Genomic DNA, 25,750 nt, shown 5'->3' on the forward strand with positions numbered 1-25,750 from the left:
GTGTACTCATCTCTGTGTATACTTTCACAGTGTGTCTCCTACTGATCACTGTCAGTGAGGTGTGACAACTGACCGGCTCATTAACTAGAGGCATGTACATCCTTGTATTGAGTGATGTAACTGCCTCTTCACTCATGTAAGCCTGAGCTTCTCTCCCAGACGGCAGTCTATGACATAATCGGCAGTCTCACAAGTATGACTGGTTTTACGTCTGGGGTTTTCTGACTGGGACCCACCTTTTACCCCATTCTCCTACAAGCAAGGCTAGCATGTTGTGTGATATTTTGTTTGTATTCTGACAAATAAAGCTTGCTTGGAGTCAGAGGGCAGAGCTAGCCGCTAGTTAACCATAGAGGTTTGGGGGACTGTAGAGAAAGGAACAGGAAGTGGTAAAGTGTGGCAGAGACAGGATCTTGGCCCTTTTGATTGGAGTGGAAAGGTAGGAAGAGGCTGTGGCTGCTCTGCTGTTTTTCTGATTTTTTGAGTTTTTAACCTTGATATCTGACTCCTGGTTTTTATTGATAAGATTAATTAGATTTATGTTTCATCTGGCACTCCATGTTGGATGCCATATGTAAATGGATGTTTCCTGTCCTGACTGCCCAGTCCCAAATAAACACACAGAAGCTTATATGAATTTTAAATGCTAGGCCAATAGCTCAGGCTTATTACTAACTAGCTCTTACATTTTAAGTTAACCCATATTCCTTATTTACACTCTGCCATGTGGTGGTACGTTTATTAGCATGGCACATTCAGCTCCTGCTCCCTCTGCATCTGGCTGGCACTTCCTGACTCTGCCCTTCTCCTTCTCATCATCCTTAGTTTGGTCACACCACCTATACTTCCTGCCTGGATACTGGCCAATCAGTGTTTTATTAAACCAATTCGATTGACAAATCTTTACAGTGTACAAGAGGATTATTCCACAGCACTAGTAAGTTTATCAATGTTATAGTTGAGTGAGAGTTTCTCTAGTATAACAAAAATATAACTAAGATCCTAAATTACCCATTTTGTGGACATTCTTTCCCTCTGGAGAAGGACATTTCTTCAGTTAATTCACTAAAAATTATGTATTAAAGAGCTACTCTGGGACTCTGAGTAAGGCTTTTACTAAAGTAAGCATGGATATATTGGCTGCCACGGATATTAATTATATCTAGCTCAGAAGAATGGCACACACTTCTGGAGCATCATTCTTCCTTGCAAGTCAGCAGCTGTGGCTTAAAGGAAAGGGCAGCATGTCCAGAGCTGGGAATAGAATTGCTGTTTCCTCCCTCAAACATACCCAATAACCAGTTGTCACCTGTTGTTGTGAAGCCACATAGAGTACTTCTAGAATTGAAATGTAATTTCAAAATGGCATAAACATCAACCCATATATGCCATATTGCATAACCAGAAGAAAAAAACTCAAATACAGGAAGCTCCAGGGGTACCCTTGGCAACACCAATTGTCTCTGCTTTGGTGCACACAGCTCAGCATCCTGGTGTTTATCATCAGGACTGTTCCCTTGTAATTCAAGGATGGCAGTAACATCCTTGTATACTCAAATAAATGATTTCTTTGGCCTCTCTCCTTAATATAATTTTTTTATTTTGAAATAATTATAATCATATGTAATTATAAAAAAGTACAAGAATTGCCTAATTATATCTTATGAGACAATAGTACAAAGTTAAAACCATAATATTAATATAGAATGCATTTATACATGTAAAAAAAATCTAAAGAGCAAATTTAATAGTTAACAAAAATGGAAATGAAAAAATTACCCCAACTATGTCTCTTTTCTTTTTTAACTCTTACTTTATTTGTGTGTGTGTGTGTGTGTGTGTGTGTGTGTATTCACAAGTGTGTCACCAGGGTGGGGGGGGTGCTGAAGATCCAGAAAAGGACACTGGATCCCCTAGTACTAGAGTTACAGGTGGTTACAGGTGTTTGTGAACCTGACCTGGGTGCTGGGAGCCAGACTCTGGTCCTCTAGAAGAACAGTACATCCTCTTAAGTGCTGAGCCATTTCTCCTGCCCCTTGTGCATCTTTTTAAGAACAAAAATAATGTTTCCCAGAGCCTCCTGTACCCCATTAGCCAGAAGCATGTCACATGAGCATCATGGAGAAGTGCCATAGAAAAGCATGCCATTAAAGAATACCTCAAAATGGCTTAAAATTTGAACAGCAAGTGTATTCTAGTAGAGACAGAGATAAGTAAGGGCTGTGGCATGAGTTAACTGTATGATCATGTTTAGTGCCTGCTTCTAGTATACCTTATGCTCTAACTCAGTGGTTCTCAGCCTTCCTAGTGATGTGACCCTTAAAACAGGTCCTCATGTTGTGGTTAACCCCCCCAACTATAAAATTATTTCCATTGCTTCTTCCTAACTGTAATTTTGTTACTGTTATCAACTGTCATGTAAGTATCTAATATGCAGGATATCTGATATGTGATCCCTGAGAAAGGTTCTCTCAACCCCTCCATAGGGGGTTCGATCTACAGGTTGAGAACCACAGCTCTAGAAGACTGGGCACTGCTCCCTTCTTGCTTGATGCCCTATCTCCAGGGTGAGCACAGTGCCTGGCGCAGAGCTGGTACTTCATGAATATTTTGTAGAAGCAGCAGCAGATGGTAGACAGACTCGCTGGCTGGTTGTCTATTCCCAGCACCACTATTTTGCTTTTTCTTACGACTGCAATAAGACAACATGTAGAGATTAGAACTGTAATTAACCCACAGCTGAAATCATTATTATGTGTAAATAATAAGATTACTTAACTGAAAACCCGTGAGGAAAACTACTCTAACAACATCAGAAGACGTAGGATGATGCCATAAATATTTTACATTTTTATATAAATTAATAATGGTGAAGAACATAGTAGGGTAGAAAAAATCCCTTACAAATGATATTCCGAGGTGGCAACAAGAAAAATAACCTGTCTGAAGGAAAGTATAACAATGTTCTTCAGAGGGACGCTCTGCGAAGTACAATGTTTAAATATAGCAGAGAGGCCAAGTTTTAAAGGCAGTTGCATGGAAAAGTCTCGGGCAGTGTTTTTGTCTCTGCTGATGCTGGTGTGAGGTTGGTGTGAAGGATGAAGCAGTGGAGGGAGAGATGAGAAAGCTCTCCAGCCACAAGGGGCGGGGTTTTGTTTCAGTACGGAGAACATTATCAAACTCAAATTCTTAGAAGCGTATCACACAGAAATGGGAACCAAGTTACCATGTCACAGTGGAGGGCTTCGAAATGGCCAAGGCTTAAGGATTTATTTTGTGATAGAGTTTATTTGGGAAGAAAAGTCTATAATTTTGGAGCCATTCCATGGAGAGATTTGACCTAACGTCTCAGCTTATTAGCGAACACGCAACTTAATTCATCTAATGACAGTTAATGACAAATCGATGGGAATGTATCCCATAGGGAATGATATTAGAACACCTTATTATCTGGGGGGGAAATGTTTACATTTGTGTTACGTGTGTGAAAATTTACAGAATATATAAAACTACAAAATAGCCATAAGAAAATCCAAGTGCCTCTGTAATAAAACTAGTGCAATAATATCACAAAGAACAAGAAAAAAGATAATCTCTTAAGATTTGTTTTATTTTATTAAGTGTGTGTGTGTGTGTGTGTGTGTGTGTGTGTGTGTGTGTGTGCATATGTGTAGGTACCCAAGGAGGCCAGAGGAGGGCATCCGATCCCATAGAACTAAAGTTACAGGTCATTGTGAACTCCAGAACGTGGGTGCTAGAAACCATCCAACTCCAGCGTCTGTGCTCTTCACTGCTGAGCCATGCATGCTGGGAACAGAACCCAGGTATTCCTCAAGAGTAGGAAGTTCTCATAACTCCCAAACCATCTCTCCAGCTACCATGGCTCTGGACGTTAAGAGCAACAAGGTCCCAAATTTGAGGGTTCCCAGCACCCACATCAGGCAGCTCACAATTGCCTGTAATTGTAGCTCCACCGGATCTGACGTCCTCTACTGACCTCCATGGGCTTCTGCATGTGTGTAATGCACATAAATTCACAGAGCCTTAAGCACACACTCAAAACTAAAAATAAATAAATATACCTTTAACTTCTGAGACATCTCTCCAGCCACTGAAAAGAAACTTCGATGTCTGTAGGAAGACTTTTAAACCTTTCCACGGGAAAGGATGAAAATTCACTGTAAACATAAAAGAAGACTGAAGGAGATACCTCCAGCATTAAAATGAATGAATGATTTTAGGTCTCTTGCTATAGCAAAGTGAGTGGGAGCACCTGGAGGGTGAGCTCAGAACGAGACTCCACAGGTTGTAAGAAAATAGAGGACAGGCTGGGGACGTGAGGGAAATCACCAGCTTCCATAAGGCCAAGCTGAAGAAATCCAAGGTGCGGGAGAAGAACCTGCCAGCCAAAGAGACCATTGGACAGGAAAAGAGGAGTGAAATTCCCTAGAAGCCTAGACTGGAGGATTTCCCCCAGCCCACCCTATCCTGTTATCTCAGAGAGCCCCTCCTGATATGGAGGAAGAGCCACCTACAAGATGAACTCACAAGCTGCACTGTGAACCTGAGCACTCCACGCTGATGCCACTGGCCTGAGGATCTCTGAAGGGGGACCGCCCCAACACTAATCAGACTGCCAAATTTCACCAATTTGCCTTGGGATATTATAGAAAATTATTTGTGTGATTGATGAAAATGAAACACACCTTGTGGCAAAAAAAAAATGCTTTTAATATAGAAACAACACATAAGATGTCAATAACTCAACAGAAAGTTGCTAAGGATATGACTAAATAATTCACAAATTAGTAAGTCCAAATTATCAACAACAGCATGGTATTTCATTTTAACAATTTTTTTAATCTACATGCACTACAATTTAAATCACTTACATGCAAAGAAATCCTTAAAAAAGAGAAGCAGAGATAAAAATTAGGTGTCCACTGCCCTCCAGGACCTAAGACTGTCTCAGACATGGAAGAACTATGTCTTTCCCATTTAACCCCTCTGTGTTAAAAGAGTGTTTTAAATTTCAAGCGAGATGTCAGGGCTCATTTTTGGTAAATTGCAATATGCCACTCATTCTTTCTGCCAGCCCACATTCCTCTTTTCAAACATGGCATGTGTGACTTTCACACCACTGATAATTTCCATGTCATAAATATCCATCCGGATGAGCATAAATGAAGTGGATGATGGGACAATTGCTGAGCAAAAATATGCAGCGGTCTAGATCTGGGTCCCATCCATGCATTCTCTACATACATAGCAACTGCATGGCAGTTGTTTCTAGCAAAGCCTGTGAAGCCTGCACCCCACCCCTTTTGAAAGCACAAGGTGGAGTCAATTAAATTGGTGTGTGTGTGTGTGCGTGCGTGCGTGCGTGCGTGCGTGCGTGCGTGTGTGTGTGTGTGTGTGTGTGTGTGTTCCTTCATGTGTGCATACTCACGTGGAGGCCAGTGTTGTTCTTCAGGCACCATTTACCTTTTCTATTGTGGGGACAGAGTCTCTCACTGGCCTGGAACTTTCCAAGTAGGCAAAACTGGGTGAGTTCCAGGCACCTGCCTCCCACCGTGGGGATTACAAGTGTATGCCACCACAGGTGACTTTTTATACCGTGAGTTCTAAGAGTCAGACTCAGGGCTTGTGCTTGTGAGGGAAGCATTTTACCAATTGATTTCTCTCTCTCTAGTACCCTAAATTGGCACTTTAAACAAGAACTCAAATTAATAGTTAGGTGGTTTAGTGTTTTAAAACCAGTGTCATGGCAGACCACTAAATCTTTCTGTAAAAATCACATACTCTAGAGGGAAAAAATATGGGCACAGAATAGCAGCTCCACTGTACATACAAGTGACCACCCACTTCCACTCCCAGAGCTCTGTTCTCAGATCCTTGTTACATATGAGGTGATATCTCTTTAGGTTGCTCTCCCAATTTCCTGAATCAAATTATACTCATCAAAGCTTCCAGTCTTCAAAAGAGCTTTCAGAAAGCACATAAATTCGGTCCCTAGTCTGATGATTCAGGCACTTAATCACACCATAAAGTTAATGGAATCCAATTTGAATGTAGACACCTCAACAACCACACTGCATCGAATTCACAGCCTCCATAAAATATGGGTTTCCAAATGAATCACCAGCCTAATGGGAAATTCAAAGCAGGATGCTCTTCTCTCATTGGTCACTGTCCAGATCTCCAGCTGCCAGGAAAGGACCAGAGCTGTCAACGCAAAGGCCGTAGCCCTGACAACCGCCACATCACCAGGAACTTTCCAGCATTTGAGAAGCTAGAAGTTACAATGCACACTTTCAGATGTCCTCTAGACTGTTGGGATACCCTGTGGCTTATGGCAGTCATGGCTCCTCAAGCGTCAGACTCTGCCTGTCAATCCACAACCCCCACATATAACTGTTGACAACAGGGCTTTCTCCGTGCATCAGACCCAACCCAACTACTCCAAGGCAAGTTCCTCCAGTGGTACCTGGACTCTCGTGTGTGAGGAAGGAGCTAGCAAGATCCCCAAGAATTCAGTAGTTAGGTACCAGAAAAGAAATGTGACATTGTCTTGGTCTTGCAAGTATCCAGTTGTGCTGTCCATGCTGTCTGGCCTCCCCTCCTCTGTGACAACATCTGGATTATAGGTGCTAAGCTTTCCATCCAGATGTTCCATGTGGTGGGAATGGAGTGCTGAACTAAAGCTGGGTAAGTTTGCGTGTGGGAGGGAGCTGCGTAGGTGGGCTCTCTTAGGGAAGTCTCCTCAAGGTCCTTCTGCCTCAGATGGTGGCAGCTTTTCCTAAAAAGACATTAGACCCTGAAGAACTGCTTAGATGGACCATCCTCCATGTTCTTCAACAGTTGTGGTCATTTCTAAGATAAGTGGAAAGTAGACAAAATCCTTTCTTAATTTCTCTTTCTCCTTAAAGACAGTAGCTGGAATCCAACCATCCTAAAATTTCCCTCAAATAGTGGCCATGCGTACAGAAGGAGACCAGGCCCTCAAAGTGTCTGGACCACTTTTAGGTTAATGTGCTGAGCTGCAGATTTAATCCACTGAAGTGGTTTGATGCAAATGTTCCTTCTCCAATTCCCCTTGTACAGAATCTTAGTGCATAACATCTAGCATTGGAAAATGCATTAATCTACAGCTTGAGATGTTTGAAGTTGGTTTTTGTTGTTGTTTTGCTTGCTAAGTAAGCAAAAATGAACAGGGCCCTCTCTCTCCCTTCCCCTCTCTCTGCCCAGGTGACCCTAGATCTCATCAGGTTGACAACTGAGATAAAGCAGTGTCCTTCTAAGTACATGTGAAGTGCTTTCTGTCTATGCTTCATCCTCAAGTCTGGGAAACAGGGAGAGGAAGCAAAAAAAGCATCAGTCAGTGAATCCTTTGACTCACGATGGAGATGATAACAAAAAAGTTTAAAATGGAATCCTGGAACCACCTGTTAAGCCAGAAATGAGCAAAAAGGATGGCCAAAATGTCAGGAACCAGGTGGTCCAGGTGAGCTGTTCAGAAAGGAGGCTGTGGGGAATGCTGTGAGTAGGTAAGTGGGTATCTGTGCGTTTATCCAAATGCGAGCACATCCAGTCTGTAATCCATGTAGGCTCCTATGGAGGAGTATAGTGATGAACATATATATATATTTGTGACTTGATTGCACATTTCTCCAGCATCAACTTTGTAGATGACAGCACCATGCTGCAAAATCAAAACGTGGGCTAAATGTGAGAGCCATGTCTCTAAGTGTTATGAGTCCTCAAATGTCAGCTGAAGACTTCTTGACAGGCTTCATATCTGAAGTGGTATGAACTACAGGTATGCCCCTTAGAACAACTTATCCACTCTACTCATGGCTCGGGGAAGCCCGGAATAAAATGTGTAGGAGGGGAGCCAAGGTGCTGTCTCCTCTCAGAGGGAACTATAGTTAATCCAGCAGCTCAGCTGCAGCTGCAGCTATTAGGAAGTCCCTTCCATCCTTCGCATTGTCCCTTCATCAAGCCCCAGCATCCAGAGACTGTGATGACTATTGTTGGCTAGTAACTTAGCAGAATCTGGAGTTGCCTGGGCGACAAGCTTCTGGGCATCCCCCTGTGAGTGATGGTTAGGTTAATCGTGGTGGGAAAGCCCATCCTCCAAGTTTGTAGTGCCATTCCCTCAGGTCCTGGACTGCGAAAGAGGGAGGAAGGGAGGGGAGCCCCAGAACTCTGCGCTCTGCTTCTTGACTGTGGATTGTCATGTGACCGGCTGCCTGAAGCCATGAGCCAAAATACACTCTTCTTTCCCTAAGATGACGTTGTCACAGTAACAGGAGAGATAGGACTGAGGGGAGCGAAAGAGTAAACAGTTCTTCCTCACCTGACAGGTTGAACTTGAAACCAGCACAGTAAGCAAGGTCATGTGACCAGGTAGACTCAGCCTTGAGGTGGGGTCCAAGTCTCCTCATTGTATTTGCACCTCCTTTCCCATTACAACTTATTAATATTCTAATGATATGCAAATATAAGCAAGTGATGAAACAGAGCACTGCAAAGACATGGGCCCATTGTAGCCACCTCCCTGGGATTTCTTTGTAGGAGGTGGCAGCTTCCCCTGGCCATCTCTCTGTTTGCTTTCAGGCCCTTAAGGCACACAGGCATCTCTCTGCACTCACCAACTTATTTTCCCTGCCCACAGTAAGATCTCACCATCATCAAGGTAATTAAAATGGCAGGAATCAGGAAACACTCTCAGTGGTAGGATTTCACTCATCTGCTTAGGCAACTGGTGAACTGTCTTCCAGACATAAATCAGAAAGTCATATCGTTCTATTTGTCTGTCTTAGTTGGGAAATTAGTTTAATTTACCACTCAATTCCTAATTAAAACTTGGAACCTGTGGTGGTTTGAGAGAAAATGACCCCCACAGGCTAATATATTTGCATGTTTAGTCCCTAGTTGATGAATTGTTCGGGAAGGATTAGGAGGTGTGACCTTGTAGGAGGAGGTGTGGCCTTGTAGGAAGAGGTGTGGCTTTGTTGAGATGTGCCACTGGGAGTGGGCTTTAAGGTTTCAAAAGCCTGCACCACACCCAGTGTCTCTCCGTCTGCCTGCTTCCTGTGGATCAGGATGTGAGACACTCAACCATTGCTCTAGATCCATACCTGTCTGCTTCCTACCATGTTGATAATAAGCTAACCCTTTTAAACTGTAAGCAAGCCGCCAATTAATTGCTTTCCTTTTCTTTTATATAAAAAAGTATGTGTGTGTGTGTGTGTCGCATTCTCAGCAATAGAATAGCAATTAAGACAGCACATTTCAAGCTTTTCACACAAACACACACATACACACACACACACACAGATGTTCTATGGAAGACAGCTTTAAGAAGATATGGTTCATATATGATTTACTTGAGAACAAGAAGGGTTAAAATACACACACACACACACACACACACACACATACACACACATATACACACCACACCTGAGCTATTCTCAGGCCTTTCTTCTCTAACTCAGCAGGTAGACTAGAATGGTCAAGGAGGATTAATCCAAATTCTAATCCATTCCTTACAGCTTTATAATAATACAGATAATACCAAGCTAATTATTTTACATTTCCACAACATAGAGGGGGGCAGGTAAAAAGCCTGACTCATTTACCAGGGGTATTTCTAGACTCTAGAACCATGCTTAGCACATAGTCGGTGCTTTCAAATTCTTGTTTCCTATATAAAAGTGGCATGGAAAGGGAGTTATTTGAGAGAGTAAATGATTTAGAGACCAAGCTCCCAGCAGAACAGCTCCCTAATACCTTCTAAAATGTGTTGATGCTCATAAATCCAAAATAAACGACCTGAAAAATCACTTAAGAAGAAATAATACGCATTTAACCAGGCTTCCAGAGAGGAAAGTCTGAAGGAAAAAAACAGAAAAAAAATTGGAAGAATTATTAAATCCCTTCGAATTCAATCCCCGCTCTACACCAGACATGCCACATGTCCTTTGCCCAAGCAGCTGTCACTGTAGGCAGTCCTGTTCAGCACTTCCTCACCAAACTCCAATATGGCCACCTCTGGAGCTCAGGACAAGGCTTTGGACCATCTGAAAAAGGCCTCTCACCCGTCTACCCAGCTGCCTCTTCCAGGTTTCACAGGGAGATCTTAAATGAATCGGGGGGAGGAATTAAACAAACCACACAAGTACTCCAGCCAGCGTCTTCAAAGGCTGACATGTGTCCAGCCTCAGCTCCATGTCGCAAGGATTTCATCTATTATCAAATAAAATTCAAAACACCACAGATTGCCCATCTCTGTCTCAGCTTGATAATCCTCTTAAAGTTTCTAGAATTTAACAGTGTTCTGGTACCTTCTGTCCCATCCCGGATTTTTAGCTCTTCATCGGCTAATGAGAGTGACTTTACCTTTCCTAGTGTTTGATTAAGGTCCTGAGGGTGGGAGTAAAATGGATCCCCGTTTTTGCTACAAATTCAATTAGCAGAAGTTGGAATTGCTCTCTCCAACAAAGTTAAATAAATTGTTAATGAGAAATTTACCTTCAGTTGATTTGCCCATTGCCTTATTAGCTTGGAGTCAACACTATTAAAGGAGAAGGTGTTTATTAAAGCTTAAGGTGTTTTGCTGAATTGAATGTTAAAAAGACGAAGACGGTAGAGGCAGAGCGTCACTGACTCCCAGCTTCCAAACCACACAGAGGCTCCCAGGATGCACCAAAATCCAGCAACTTCAGGCTCCCGTGGGTTCTCTGCATCAAGGAAATAGTCACCTAGTGGATAAGAGTGGTGCGTGTACCCAGGGCCCATCCAAAGCATCCAGCACCGATGCCAAGACACAAGAGGCAGAGGAGAGTTCTTACACCAGTGGCTACGCAGAATTCACGATCAACTACCCAAAAAGAAACGGTAGTGTCTATCTGGTGTGGAATTCCTGAAGTGCTTTGCCTTAAGAACCCTGCTTTAAGCAACACTGAGAAGCTGGTAAAGGTGGCTTTCAATCAGTCCTTTTCTTGTCTATTTCTCCCACAAGCCTGTTCTCCTGACTGCCCTGCTTATGTGGTAGAATCTGTAAGTGGTCCTTACTGATCCATGCCAGGCTCCTCATAGAGTGGAAAACACACACACACACACACACACACACACACACACACACACACACACACACACACAAATGGCCTCATTTCCCAGAATTCCCTGCAGCTTAGGTTCCACAGCAGCATTCCTCTCCTCCTCCTTCCCAGCACAGCGTGGGGATGAAGGAGCTAACCACAGAGAGGGCCCAGGGTTAAGAGCCCATCACAGGAGCAAAAGGCACCTGCTTACCTGCATCTGCCTGAGTTTTACCATTGCAGGTTAGGACAGTGTTCAAGAGTACCAGTTTAAAGATGACCTCTTGTTCTCTAGCTTAATAATGGCAGAGGCATGACTTCTGTCAGCCAGCCAAGTCTGAGGGGTTCTTCCTGGAATGTCTGCCTGTAGCCCACTGTTCTAGCCTTTCCAGGCTAGACTTTTGAAAGCTTCTTTTGCTAAAGACAGCCTGGGTAAATTCTAAATGAAACTCGCCAAAATCCTTCCTTCCACTTAAGCCACCAGATGCCCTGATATCTGGGCCACCATCTTCTCAGATATAATGGGTTGTTAAACTACTTCATAAGTGACAAGTAGCTACAAAGAACTTCTTCCTAATGCCCGATTCCAAGCAGACAGATTGCAATGGTGGGTATTCGGGCGAGAATGGCCTCTGATGTTGATGGAGACTTTCTTCTCAGATGGGAAGACAACAGTTTGGGTTTTCCAACCCTAAGGAAGTTGTTCGCGGTTCATAATGGTAGCCACATTGCTGATCTTTAAGGCGGGAGAGAACCATCCTAATGTGTAAGGCTCGGCAGCTAACTCCAGCTCCCTAACCTGTAAGCAGGGCTTCTCCAGAACCACGACAATCTTCCCCCAAAAGAGAACAGCTTCAGCAGGCAGAAAGTGAAAGTGTTTACCTGACGCCCTTGGAGATGAAAAATCAGGGGGGAGAAAGTAATCAGATATAGAATGATGATTGGCAAGGCCTATCTACACATCAACTCATCTCAACTCCTGAGAGATCACAGGACAATGGAAGAGGAGGAATTGCTATTTCCTCATCCCTAACAATGTGCTGGATTTTATGGGCTCCATTCACTTAACATTTTGTTCTTGTTTCCCTAGACATTTTGTTCTTGTTTCCCTAGAAGACACTGATGTGTAACATTGGTTTCCTATTTCCTCACTCAGTTGAAGAAACAGGTGATGTTAGGAGTAAACAGTGACCCAAGTTGGAAGGAACTAAGCCCAGGAGGTACCTACTGCTGTCTCCATTGCTACCCAATGCAATGGGGTAAGGCTGGGTAACTTCCTTCCCAGGGTTCTGGGAGGTGTGACCAAAGACAGTGTTCTTACTTACAATCTAACCTCCCTTGTGGGTGGAGCCTTTGAAAAATAATTCCCAAGAGATCCTCTGGAGTCCTACATGACCATCCTGATTCCTTCCTGAAGGAGCCCAGGACATATTATTAGCACTCCTTCTGCTGAGATTCAGACTAAATTAATTAAAACGCTTGTTATTTCAGGTGCAAAAGTCCTGGAGAATGAAACCAACTTCTCTCTACTCCATGGCCTTTCATACCATTATGGTGAGATCTCAAGCTATCAATGACAGGGACAAAAAATGGGGCTTTGCAATGGAGGAGAGAAGCTATTCAAACCGCGCCTGATTTCTGTAAAGGAGAGATCGTTTGATCTCTGAAACAGCCAAAGGGGCAGTTTGATCTCCCTCAAACTCATTTATTTTAGATTCTTGCAAATTTCTTTTCTGTAGGTTTATTTCCTTAGAAAACTCAATATTCAATTGAACACTGACTTTTATACATTGAAATGCAATATTGAATAGCCAGAGCCTAATAAATGCCGTCCTAGCTATATAGGATATTTTAAAAATCATAAAAGGGCCGATTGAGCCCGATCCAGGCAGAGATGACAAAGTGAATTCAATGCTTCTTTTGAAAATGAGTCATGGTCAGAAACACTTTGACCAAAAGCATTTCTTTGAATGCCAGGGGTAAATTTGCTCACTTTCATTTTCTGCCTGGGTTTCAAATCAGCCCTGCAGAACGGAACAAAATCCACTCCGAGAGGCCCAGGCAGCTGCTGCAGATATGACTGTGAGCAGAGGCATGAGGTGGGGCCTGTTCCTTTCTGTCAGTTATTTTCAAATTATGGAGATAATATTTAGATAGGGAAGGACTGATTCGGCTTTGTATATTTTTTCAGAGAAGAGTAAATCATTGCTGTTCTCTGCTACACTAACATTCCCCAGGACCACCCTTCCTGGTACTTGGAAAAAAAACAAAAAGGACGTTTATTGTCCCAAGCTTCCAAATTACTGGCAATGAAAGAATCTGACATATGTTCGAGTTGGGAGGGGGGAAAGACTCAAGGGAGGATGGGCACAACATATTCAATCGATTAGCCAAAAGGAACAGCCTTTGATGTCAGGGCCCCTTTCCAAATTTCACTTAAGACTCCAACAGTCTGTGGGAAATCAAAGTTCTCAATCAGAACTTCTGCCTCAGTCCCCTAGTGCAACCATGGCCTGTGGCCCAGGAGCATTTTTTCCTTTTAACCATATGTAGATACTGCTCAGTTTGAGAACATGTTCCTCTCCTGGCCCTTTCAACTTTGAGCCCTTTAGGAAACAGATAACTCCATCTTCCGTTTTCTCTCTGCTGTGTGAACGTTTTCCCAGCTGTGTATATGTTTTAGGAACAAGAAGATTCATATTGTCGAAGATCCAGTTGGTAGGTAGCAAGCCCTCCTAGACGTGACCTATGGAGAGATGCGGATTTCTACTGTTTTAAGGGAAAGGCCTTCATTATGTATACTCTGCTGAATGAGCTGAGGTCTAGTTTGGAACTGAGAAAAGGAACTGGGGCAGAAGAGCAGGGTAGCCGAGGAGGAGAAATGAGACCCTCTTGGGAAAAGGAGGCAAACGAAAAGATGTCGTCAGAGGTGGAAGAGGTAGATCTCACCTTCAAAATAACAAAGACATGGCTATGGCATCAGATCAGAGACCATGGCTTGGATTTTGGAAATCCAACTTCCTAAGAGCCTTTGGATATCTAAGTAAAACTATGAAGTCGTAGACATTGCCGCAGACTTTGGATCACTTTGGTATTCATAGAGAGGATTTTCTCCAATAACTATGAACGTGAGAAAGTTCTAGAAAGTATTTCCTTAGCCCTTGTCTGCTCTGCCCTGGTTACAACATCTAAGATACCATCTCACCCGGAGCCTGGACCTGAGCACTGTCAGATCATCATGGTGCCTTCTAACATACAGATGCCCTCACATACCAGTAGCATCTTGTACATCTTGTACAGACAGATGTCAAGATGGTGGAGCCTGCATAGCACTGAACACCTAAGGATAAGAAGTCCCAGAGAGGAAAACATATGAGCAGGCAAAAAAAGCCACTGGGCCTGATGATCCAGAACCCATATGGTGGAAAGAAATAACTCATGCATGCTGTAGTCTGACCTCCATTCACACCCTGTGGCATGACATGTGTATGCTTCAAGATATGTACACACGCATAAATGATAAATGTAATAAAAAAATACCTAGAAATATTACACATTAAATGTCCATCATGTGAAGAAGAGCTCCATGGAAGTTATAGGGTGGGAGAGGTATTTGCCTGGGGGCGGGAGGTTAATACATACAATAATAGAAATCCCAAGTGATGTACACTGCTAGTGTAGTGAGTTCCCTAACATGGAAATATCTTAGGCCAAAACTGGATACCTTACACATGAAAAGGGAGTTGTAGAATCAATGATTCTACATAATGTTGGACCTGGAAGGTACCTGTAGCATCACACATTCCAAGTCCATAAAACCCAGGACTCCCAGCCTGGAAGCTGAGAGCTAACTCCTCTGCTGCAAGTAAAGACTTTCTAACATTTTCTGAAACTACAGACAAAATTGGCTTCAACATCTTCGAGGAGCCCCTTGATTAAAAAGTCCTTTCCCATCCTGAAACCTTCGAAAAACAACCTCAATTTAAGAAAGCCTCTCTTGCAGGCTGGAAAGACGGTTCAGTCGGTAAAGCATTTGCGCCATGGCAGAGCATAATAACCCGAATTCTGTCTGCACAGCCCACATAAAAACACTGGGAGTGGTGGTATACACTCAGAGTGGGGAGGTGGAGACAAATACATCCCTGGGCATACCTGGCTGCCAACCCACCTGACCCAAACCAGAGAAAACAAGTAGATAGCACGGTGGTTTGAATGAGGAATGCCTCTCACACACTTGGTCCCTGTGGATGGGGGAGGTTTAGGAGGTGTGGCCTTGCTGGAGGAAGTCCACCCCCGGGGGGGGGGGTGACTTTAGATTGCATAGATGCATCTGATTTCTAGGTCACTCTCTGCTTCACGCTGGTGGTAAAGTCATAACTCCTCAGCTTCCTGCTCTTGCTTCTTGTTCCCATGCTTTCCTGCCATGGTAGGTTCTTATCCCTCTGGAACCATAAACCCAAATAAATGCCTCCTTCTGTAAGTCATTTTGGGTCGTGGTGTTTTATCACAGCAACTGACGAGTAACTGACCCAACATCTGAGAAGACACAACCGAGGTGGAGAGCTAGACACCACAACATTCTACACACGTGCATGTGTACACTCACACACGTACACATACAAACAACTACACACATACAAGCCTCTCTCTGTCTCTGTCTCTGTCTCTCTTCTTTGTGTGTGTCTCTCTCTATCTCCATCTCTCTCTGTCTCTCTTCTTTGTTGAATAAATCCATAACTTTAAAAAGGACAGCTGCTAAAATCCACAAAACAACTCTTATCAGTGAACGCTCCGCACCTCAAGGACATAGCTCCCAGCTGGAAGGACAGAGTGTGCTCACACATCCCATCTCCGTCTCTGGGGCTCAGAGCATGGCAGGAGGCCTTTGGGAAAAGAACTATTCTTTTGTAGCTCTGAAACAAATGGAAGCTTCTTTTTCTTCCCTTCAAGACCATTTGAAACAAACAAAAACCAATATCTGCCTTTCTAGACACTCACAAATCTGTTGTTCATTATATGTATCCCTCAAGACCTAAAACATAAGGGAACGTGTTCCTAGAGAAAGGTAAGACAGGCAGAAGGTAATGTCACTCAAGAAGGAGAAAAAAAACGGCAAAGACAACACCACACAAGTCTTGGAAGAGGTATGCTATAGCTGTTCAGTCTCACAAGGGTTTGATCAACACTCCTGTGACATTTGCCCCTCAGTGCATCTTGTCTTCTTTGATCTGGTTTGCTCTTTTTCTAGTTGTAATTTCATCAGGAGACCGAAACAAGCTGTGGGGTCTTGTTGTTCTATTGTTGTTTGCTTGTTTATTTACTTGTTTTCTAAGGACTACTAGCCCCCAGAGACTCAGCAACAGTAGTGTGTGTGATGCTTTAAGTGTCGAGAATGTAAAATATTGGCATAGAAGATGCATGTCCAAGTGGTAACATAAAATGGCAGAGAGTAGCGGCCTGCCTCACCTGAGGTTTTGAGGACAACAGTGGAAGGAAGCCGGTGTAACAAAGGGTCTTTCTCTGACCCTGCCACAGCCCTGGGCAAGGCTCACCCACCTCCAGGTACACTGTTAAGGTTGTGGCCGAGCAGACTGGGGCTCTCAGCACATCCGTCTGTTTGCTGTGCTCATTAACTCGGCAACTGAGTTAAGAGAAACCCTTGGATGCCAAAGTCAACCATAGTCTCAGTGGCTCTAACCTTTAACTACCTGAAGATCGTTTGAGAAACAAGACAGAAAGTAGCCACAAAAAGTCAAGGCAAGTCCCTAATTTCAGGGAGCACGTTTATGAATGGAGCAATGGAGGCTGGGGGACTTCTCACTGATAATAAACTTAAATGTCCCCTTTCATCTCCCCCAACTTCCCTATCAGGCAAGTGCTATCAAAACAGGCAAGCAAAAAGGGACATTCCTATTTCCATTTCCATTTCCATGCAAAATGCGACTCTCAACATATTAGTTTCATCCAGGTTGTTCCTTCCCAGCACGTGCATAGTTGGACATCAATGGACTATAGTGTCGGGAGGATGCTAGATAATTGAATTTTCAGGTTAGCTGGAAGCTAGACAGAAAACTGTCTATTTTCAGATGTGGTAGGAGTCAGTGCAAGGTGCTGATGAACAACAATGATGGTGGCCTGGTGGTGGCCCATACAACCATCGTGTATGGGTACTTCCCTAGGGATTGATGTGCAAAACAAATTCTGACTAAAGAAAATAAGCTGTCTCATTATTAGCTTCCCCTGTGTTCCGAACTCTCAGGTAGAACTCTCTATCGGGCTTGGTTAAGGAGTTCTGGGTTTTCTATCTGCCCAGGCCAGGCCACTAAATTCAAGTTTTATGATTAGCACATCATGAGAACAGAACATCAGACCTCAACCGTGACAAGAGAGAATGATAGCTTTACTTAATGCCTCATGTGAGAGTTAGCCTACTTCAGCCCAGTGAGGGGTGAGTAGATTGCTTCCGTGTCTCCTCCCAGTGCCCAACATCAAATCTCCGGCCTCAGATGCTCTAGCCAGGTACTTGATACTGAGCTGCATTCACAGCCCAGATTTTATCTACTAATTGGAAATATCATTTACAGAAAAAGTAGGGCGTCACTTCATAGGTAGTTTCACGTCTTCATTAACTAAATCTTTCTAGGTGGTAACAACAATTTGCCTGTCACTTCTGTATGTCTTGATGAAGTGTCAGGAGTAGGGATGTCACAATCACCATGATGAGCATCATCACAGACAAGTATTTTCCTGTGTGGTTGGTTGTGTAACACATAAGCACACAACACAGAGGGATGGAAAAGCAAATGTGTGATGGTTAATATTGATGGTCTATTTTACAAGATGCAGTGTCACCTAGGAGATGAACCTCTAGGCATGACTGTAGAAGAGTATCTAGATGACCTGAGGTTGAAAGACCCATGATTCCCTGGGCTAACATCCCAGACTGAATATAAAGGAGGAAAGCAAGCTCAGCAGTGGCCTTCATCTCTCTCTACTTCCTGATCTTAGATGCATTGGGACCATTTGCATCAAGCTTTTGTCACCATGACGACCCCACCATGATAGACTCTACCTTCCACCCTAGACCCAAAAATAAACTGTTTCCCTTAAGTGCTGCTGTCAAATGTTTTATCACAGCAACAGGAAAAGAACTGATACAGAAACTCATTTAGGGGCAGCTTCACAAGATCAAAACCATTCTAAAAACCTTCACTGTCAAAGGCAAATGGAATTTAATTCTGAAAAAAAAATGTCTTTTATACCCAGCACATTGCTCTTTTTGTTAACATGGTAATAGCCCTATCTATTGTGTGATATGTAGATTCTCCATGTATGACTGAGGCACTAGGAAGCAATGAGTATGGGATACATATTTGCATTTAAACTTGTCAATTTATACTTTTGTAAATTAATAGTAACTAGATACTAATCACATTCTCTTAAGATTTTTGAACTTTGTGTCTTAGATTTGGTGACAGTGAAGGCCATCTATGGTATTCTGAAACTGTAGTTTTGTGTGGGAACTTAACTCCCAAATACAACACTGAGTGGGAATGTGTTGTCTCCTGTGCAGAAATGCACTCAGAAACCTCCCAAAAATATATTTTGGCAAAAGCAGAGCAGAATCTCTATGAATGAAACTTCAGTCTCCCCATATAAATAAATCAATGGAGGTACATAAAATGCTGGTCTTTATAGACTGATAAGCAACCACAATTGGGAGATTCATTGGCCCTTTGTATGGACTTCTAAGAAAGACAGGTTTTCATAGTTCAGGGCAAAAATGTGCCTACATGGAGTCACCATCCCTTACAGACAAGGGTCCACGAACCTCAAAAAAAATAGAAGATGTATATGACTTCTTTTGGTTTCTCAGTCCACTACTGGGACGGACAGCTGTCTGCAATGAGAATCTGAAGGCCTTGACTGTACACGTCTTAGCACAAGCACAATCAGGTTCATCTTGAGGTCTGAGTTTACAGGTTGGGGAGACTTTTTAAATTATATGAGATCATGGGGATCTTTCCCAAGCCCAGCACATCTCTCCTATCACATTTCACCCTATGAGATGAGCAGGTAGGGGACAGATATGTGGATGGAAAATCTAGGGAACCCATCAGCCTTCACAGAAGAGTTCCAGACACGTGATCACCCCAGATACAAAGTGGGACACATCTGTGAGCCTGTTGTATGACATTGAACTTGTGAAAAATAAATCAAACACATGCTTATTTACTCCACTCCTGATTAACTACCTATGACTAATTGCAAGGATGCCAACACGTATGAAGAATTGTAAAGGAAAGCAAAGCCATAAAGAAACAACGTAATGCCAATCATAACAACGTCACACTTGTAGTTCCCTGTTGAGCTCGTCAGAGCACTGTTGAAGTTAGTAACTGATAGAAATGTGACTCAAACCAGTCACAACCACAAAGAGTGCTTCAGTTCTTAAACTGGGAAATGTAATGAGTATCACACAGTGGGTACATCTTCCCAGAGCCAGATACCAAGGATACAAGGCCAGAAACCTAACACACACACACACACACACACACACACACACACACACACACACACACAAGAATGCACGACATGATATGTGATATATAGCATATATATTAGTATCATAATGTATCATATATTACATAGACATGCAGGGTAGGAAGAGATAAAATCAAAAATGACATAACAAATTTCCTAACACATAACAAAGTACCATTAGAGATAGACACTGTAATAAACCTATTTTTTTAATATGTCATTTTAAGGTTATTACAGAACAGAAAGAAAGAAGTCCTCATCCAGAGTTCTGGAAACCACAGACAATTTTTACAAAAAGTCAAACTGAATCTGGAATTTTGTTTGTTTGCTTGCTTTGTTTTTAAGTGAACAAGAGATGTTTTAAAGATGGATTGGTCCAAAGGGGAGGCTGAGCAGTTTACACAAAGGAAAAAGCTCAGGCAGTGTCCTCAAATTCAGAAGTACAAAGTCTTAGAGAAACAGAAAAACTTGCCCAAATCCTGGTCATTTACTATTATAAATAACTCGGGGGTATAAATCCTTCTTATGGAACTCGCCTCTTGATCTTAAAGTGGTCACTTGAATCCCCTGGGTCTCCCAAACAATGCTGTTGTAAACAACAAATGTAATAATGTATGTGAATTATGTAGAGATTGCCAAACAATTTGTAACCTTGAGGCACGGAGAGGGAAGGGAAATTGGGATACCAGTTTATAAAACCCTGTCTGGTTAAGGAAGGATGCCTGGCTCTGAATGAGCCACTCAGGAAAGACACACTTGACGTCTCATGTCTGTTTGGCGTCTAAGGCCTCCTACTCACCAGGAGGGTTAAGCTCTGTCTTCCAGGAGCAGGTACAGGAGCCACCTGTCTTTTGAACCAGTGATGAGATTGTCACTGAGGGAGTGTCTCGGTGTTGTTTCTGTTGATGTGATTATAATATTTGGATAAAAAAAAAATTACAGGATAGAAGGTCTATTTTACATCATCATTTCAGGTTACAGTCCATCCCTGAGGGGAAGTTAGAGCAGAAACTCAAGGCAGCTAGTCACACCACATCCACAATCAAGAGCAGAGAGAGAGAATGAACACATCCTTGCTTGCTCAGCTCAATCTCTCTGCTCTTACGCAGTTCGGTACCGCTGCCTAGGGAATAGAGCAGCCCACAGTGGGCTCGGTCTTCCCACATCAAGTAACTCAAGTAAGACTACTTCCCACAAACATGACCATGGGCCAACCCAGTGTAGACAATCCCTCACTGAGACTCTAGCTGGTGTCAATTCGGCCATTAAAGATAACCATCACAGAGAACCAGTGGAAGGGCACAGAGTGTGGGCACAACACACTGAGTTAAAAGCATCCTCAGGGAATTAGCTCAGTGGTAGAGCGCTTGCCTAGCAAGCACAAGGCCCTGGGTTCGATCCTCAGCTGGGGGTGGGGGGGAGCATCTTCAGTGAGAGAAAAAAAAAAAGGGATCCTGGGATTTTAAAAGAAAATGTTTACAAGAGAAGATTCTAGTGGGAAAAAGACCTTCTTGGAAGATGAGGGATGAGAAAGAACATGGGGTGTGAAAACATTGTAGAACTATACAGACTGGAGACCTGTGAAGAGACTCAGAGGAAGTAGTTTGAGAGGCCTGTGCTCTTCAGAGTCAACCTGAGGTATGTTTAAATTGTAACTGAGGCCAGCAAGTCACGAATAATCAGTTTGTCTTGGAGAATTCTGGAATTATAAATAAAAGGATACAAAGCATTGTCCAAGGTAAATATTGACATGACTGAAGAGCGACCAGAAGAACTTTTAATGAAGCCAAAACACTGAATCTGGGGGAGATGTTTCATATTCTTATAACAAACACTCGAGTACATGAGGCTGAAGGATGATGGGAAGGATCGTGGGTACTGGAAAATCAATTTAGAACAAAGGCCAGCTCAAATGTACAATAGTAATACTGTCACATTCAGTATTAACTTTTAGGACCACATTACTTCCTAGAGTCAGTTCTCCCAGCCCGACACCTATGTTCCCACAGATATAAAAAGACTCATATTCACATCCTCAAGCAGCTACCAAGTTTATATCGCCGTGGGCACGCACTGATTTCTTCCTCAACTCCGAGCTGCTAGGAGTGAAGTGTTCTGGAAAGTCCTCTCGGAGCAGCTGGGCTTCTGCAAGGCCTGAGCCCTCCCACCTTTCAGTGATAAATCACCCTATTGGCTAAGCCAAATCCCCTGGACAGCTGAGGCAGGCCTTCCTTAATTCCTAAGGGTTCCCACACCCTGCTTCCTCCCTGAAGGGTATTCAGGTGGGGTAACCTGAAACTCACAATAACAGAAGCCCATTATTGCTGCTTTGTGGCAGCCAGTGAGGGATCTTGTCTGCAGAATACTACCATGGCAACCAGTTCTTCAAAGCCTTTAAAAAAAAAAAAATACAAGTTGAATTTCATCTGGCAACATCCCAATTACCCAATTAGACAAAGCTGCCAAGCCTTTCTAGAATAATCTCAGATCATAAATGAGTGAATATCTCAGACCCAAACCGTGGCTTTCTAATACCTAGAAAATGCAATTTTGTTGGTCCTGTACAGAAAGGCTTTTTGTCGTTATTTGGGTTGGGGTGGGGGAACTAACTAAGTCTGCATTTGTACAAGTTTCTGCACTAAAGTAACATGTAATTGTGTCCCATGGGGAGCCATGAAACCCCACGTTTATTTTTCCCACTTACCAGATGGGAAAACTAAGGAGCTATAAGTAGTTGCATCCCTGGGGGAACCTAGAAAGAGGCTAGGGTGGGAAAATCTGGATTTCTCTTACTTCTTAATTCTGTGTACTTTCATATGTAGCTCCACGAAGCTGGGGAAATCAAACTCCTTCACCTATATTTTCAGGTTGACAGTGGCCTATCCCCAACCCCTTCTCCACCTACATTAGTCGGACATTTTTTGCTGTGACCAAGGGGCTGAGAACCTCAACTTCATGAGAGGAACTCTTTAATTTGCTCGTGGCTTCCATGTGTACATCCCCCTGTGTGTTTAGGCACACATCACTATCACACATCAAGCGTGTGAGAACAAAGTCAGTCACTTCATGAAGGGCAGGGAAAAGAAAAAAGACAGACTACAGGAAGGGGTGGGGCAAGGCATACACTAAGGATCTGTCTGCAGTGACCTCCTCCAACAAGATCCTTCCTTGGATACTTCCCAGTAAGGCTGTCATATAAGGAACACATCTGCAAATTAATCCATTCATCTGGTAGGAGGTCTAGATTTAACCATCACTAGAAATCCCATCATTCATCCCTGCCCCCAGACATGCTTTAGATATTTCTCAAGTGGATCAAGTAGACAATTAAGGTTAATGAAAGCACCCCAACACCCCTTCCTTACTGGGCAGGGGGTGTGGCTTCAAGCATCTACCCACCTAACAGTTGTGATGTCTATGGGTGCACAGATCCCAGGCTCTTCTCACATGGAAGTGGTCAGAGCTTCATTTTCCACTAGAGGCCAGATTATACCTCCATAATATCCAGTCTTGAACCCCTATGCCTCAAAAAGTGACTGGATCTAGAAATGGGCTTCTGGGGATATTATTCAAGTTGAGATGGGGTCATTTGGGTTTATGAGCCCTGAACAACATGACTAGTATCCTGAAAAAAATGTATCACACAGACAACACACTACTGAGCAATGACCATATGAGAAGACAAGAAGGTAGACATCTACAAACCCAGGAGAGAAGCCTCAGAAGAAAAAAATATCTGTCAGTGGACACCCTTGGGGCTTGTAAGAATACATTTTGCTTGTGTAAGCTTCCCCAGAAAATGGCATCTTATCATAGCATCCCCAGCAGACTAAAGCACCACCCTTAGAACGAAAGCCAAGGTATCCCCATCCTCACAAGTTAATAGAATCGGCTGCTCCATCCTCACCCACAAATTCCGAGCTCCACCATGCCATGAGCTTGTAGCACTCCAATTACATCCCAAGACGCTCTCCACTCACCTAAAATTAACACCTCTATCTTTACTTCCTACAACAGTCTCCCTTCTCTCTTCAGAACTGGGTCCAGAACAGTGACTTCATGAAGTCAACCTTAGTCTCTTACAAGTATTCCTAAGATTCAAGGCACATAGGCCCCATGGTGGGCTCTGCAAAACCATTTCCTGTGTGCATTCAATTTTCATGCTCTTTCTACGGGATAGAAACCCCTTTTGACTACAGGTTATGAGTGAGGACATTTAAACCCATGAACCATTGCAATCTCCTGGCTGTGTGGTCCATGTTGGGGTCACGTTCACGATACACACCAACTGTGTTTGAACTACAAGAGAATCACACGCATCTGACCCTGCTTTCTTTGAAAGTTGACAGTTTGAATAGTGCTATACCCTCCTGTACTTCGGTTTCCTCACCGATTCAAGTGGGGATAATAATCACTTGTGTGTTCCTGTTTTAGAAGGACTACATGAGCTACTTCACTTTTAAAAAGATTATTATATTAATAAATTGATAGCGGTAATCTCAATTGATTGCATGGCTATTGCCCCAAGAACTCGAAACCCTCTCTCCTGCCTACCCTGACCTCCCCAACACCAAGGGGCAGGGTATCGTATGCTGCACATGGCAGGCACTGTGTACGTAGCTCCTTGAATGCTGATTGGAGCTATCATTTCTAATGGGTGCCACATGCCGCTTATTCCTCTCCCCATCACAGCAAAAGCACAGTCCGATGACTCCGTCCTCCCCATCTAGTGCTCCCTGCCCTGGCATCTGACAAATCATTTGATCATGCTTTTTGCTCTCTCCCTTCTCTGCTCTGACTATTCTGTGGCCACCTGCTTATCTCAAACATCTCAAACCCTGGCTCAGAGGTTCTACTCTACCTTTGCCCCAGCTCTGCCCTGGTTTTTCTCAGTACCTCATATTCTTGCTTACTTGCCTCTGTGTCTGCCTTCTGCTCTGGTTAGAGAAGCTGATCCATGAAGGGGGAGACTCAGATGTGCGCATGTGACTCTTGATGACTAGCATATTGTGGCCAGTAAGTAGTTCAGGCCTGAAAAATAAATAGATGAGCATATGAATCTCCAAATCCCACAAAAAATGTGCCAAAAGGTAATTGTTGCAATTTATAGATAAGAAATACCATGCCATACATTTAATAAGGGGAGGAACTTAAATCTCATCCATGTCTCTAATTCCACAGTCTCTAATTCTCTCCACAGTGTCAGAGTCTCCTAATCTTAAAGGACTGGTGTGCAGCCATCTAGATTGCCACCTTCCACACAGCATTGAATTTGCCTAGCATTTTTATTTATAATTTATCATGCAAATAATTTTAATTTAAAGGAAAGAGGGCCAGGGAGATGACTCCCCAGGTAAAGGCACCTGTCACCAAGCCTAATGACCTGAGTTAGTTTCAGACCAGCCTAGGCTGGAACTCTTGTCTCAAAATAATAATAAATAATAATGATTATGATGTAATAATAATAATAGTAAAACCAACAACAACAGGAAAAAACAGAAACAAAGTTAAATGATATGTGAAATTTGGCCCTGACACATAATAGATGATCTTTCAAAGTTAATTTCTTCTTTATGAGTACCCATCAGATTCCCTTTTATCAAACCCACACATTTTCTAAACTTAGTTTGAGTATTTGGACAAATACTACTTATGCCTCTTAAGCTTTTATCCTTTGTGTTTACAGAATCATTTGATAAAGGAAAATTCCTTCCCTGTAGAATGGAATGAACAAATCTTTGAAACTAGAATGTTTACAGTTCATACTCCATGTGTGCCAAATAAAAAAAAAATGGTGTTGATTACTGATGCAAAAAAAAATATTTAAAAAAGAACACAATAACTGAATATTTTAAATGCAACAGTCGGTTTTGGCAGTGAGAACAAGAGGTTCTTATCAATCTAAAAATGGGTGTCATCCCACTGTTTAGTGGCTTAGTTCATTTTTTTTAAATAGAGGGAACAAATTTGATGATTAAGATGTGCAATGGAAAATTTTCACAGCAGTGAGAAGGTGACAAGGACCACATGCTGTAGAAGCGTGATCCTTCAAGAAATCTGGGAGAATACGTGCATTGGTTTGCATATGCACAAGATGG

Source organism: Peromyscus eremicus, chromosome 16_21 (assembly GCF_949786415.1).
Source record: "Peromyscus eremicus chromosome 16_21, PerEre_H2_v1, whole genome shotgun sequence".
NCBI classification, from domain to species: Eukaryota; Metazoa; Chordata; class Mammalia; order Rodentia; family Cricetidae; genus Peromyscus; species Peromyscus eremicus.